We start from the raw sequence: 1,471 nt of genomic DNA, 5'->3' as shown, positions 1-1,471 counted from the left end.
TCACCAAGGAGCTCCACTTCACAGCTGGCTGGCAGTTGCATACGTGAGGTTTCTGCTTTTAGTCAAGCAATGCTAAAGTCCTTGCTATTTCAGAGTATGTACAGTGATATTGCTTAGCAGGAGCAAATGGGAAATTTTGAGATAGGTGAGATGAAAATTCTGTGCACAGTCAAAGTATGCATTTTTAAACTAGTATTTGTCAATAATGGAATATTGGGAATATATGTATGGGTTCACACAGCTAGTTTGGGAAGCTGGGAAATGGAATCTTTGGTGTGTGATTTATAGGAAATTACAAACTAATCAGTCAGCATAATAAATTACAAGCAGTTACTTATCAAAGCAACTGATAAAGAACAGTTCCTGACTAGTATGTAAGCTAACAGCCTCCATGAACAATTTGGCAAACTATTTTGAACAACTCTGCAGAATCTCTGCTCATCCGACTGTGTGATGTGCATAATTATGCTCTATATAATTACATACCCATAAATGTTGCATTCTATTTTTAATGCTAACCAGCTTTTCATGGATACAGGAAACAACTATTTTGTATGCAATTCCTACTCAACACTAATTAACTACTAAGCCCTCATTTTAATACATAACATTCAATAGAGAAATGCCTTTCACCATCAACTTCTCTTGACTTCATTTACCTCATAGATCACTGTTTTCTAAAAAATACATTTTTGCTGGTATGATGTTCTCCAGTAGCAGACTTGGTTTTGATAGGAAAAAAACAATGAAAATAAAAGGTACCTCATCAACATTTAACCAAGAACAATCCCTACAGTGACATTCTGGGAAATTATTTTTAAAATAGAATGCATAAGTGTCCTGGTTTGAGCCAGGATGAAGCTGATTTTCTTTTCACTGATTTTTTTCTTTTTCTTCAGTGAACTCTCTTTTAAGCAGCACACTTGCTGGAAGTAGTAGCAAGTTTTCCAGCTAGTGGACTGATAACACCTGAATGTTTATAGTTACTCCTATAGAGACACCAAGGACGCTTTGCTCTACTTGTCAGATCCGCTGCTTTGGACACTAAGGAGCAGCAGGGTTGTATCTACAACCCTCCCATAGGGAGGAGCAGCCTAGACAGACAGCAAACCTGACCAAGCAAATGATTCCATCCCATTTATATGTAACAGTCAGTATAAATTCAAGGATCACATATGTCAAGCCTCTTTCATTTTCTTCCATCCATGGCTGACATCCAGGGAGGACTCCATCTATCCATCACCATTGATCCCTAGGCCCGTGCATTCCTGACCCTCACAGCTCTCCCCTCAGCTCCTGTCTGCTCTGCCACTCTCTCCTGCAGCTCCGGGACATTTCGGAACCGCTCACAGCTCAGGAGATGCCAGGGGAGTTGCTGGGGATGGGGAGAGTTGATAGGGTTTCGCACATTCCTGCACATATTTGTACATATTTTATAATTAGTATTTAATTAAAGCTGTCTAGTTTAGTT

Source organism: Chaetura pelagica, unplaced genomic scaffold (genome assembly GCF_000747805.2).
Source record: "Chaetura pelagica isolate M959 unplaced genomic scaffold, ChaPel_1.0 scaffold71, whole genome shotgun sequence".
Taxonomy (NCBI): domain Eukaryota; kingdom Metazoa; phylum Chordata; class Aves; order Apodiformes; family Apodidae; genus Chaetura; species Chaetura pelagica.
Note: the sequence above shows the minus strand (reverse complement) of the source record.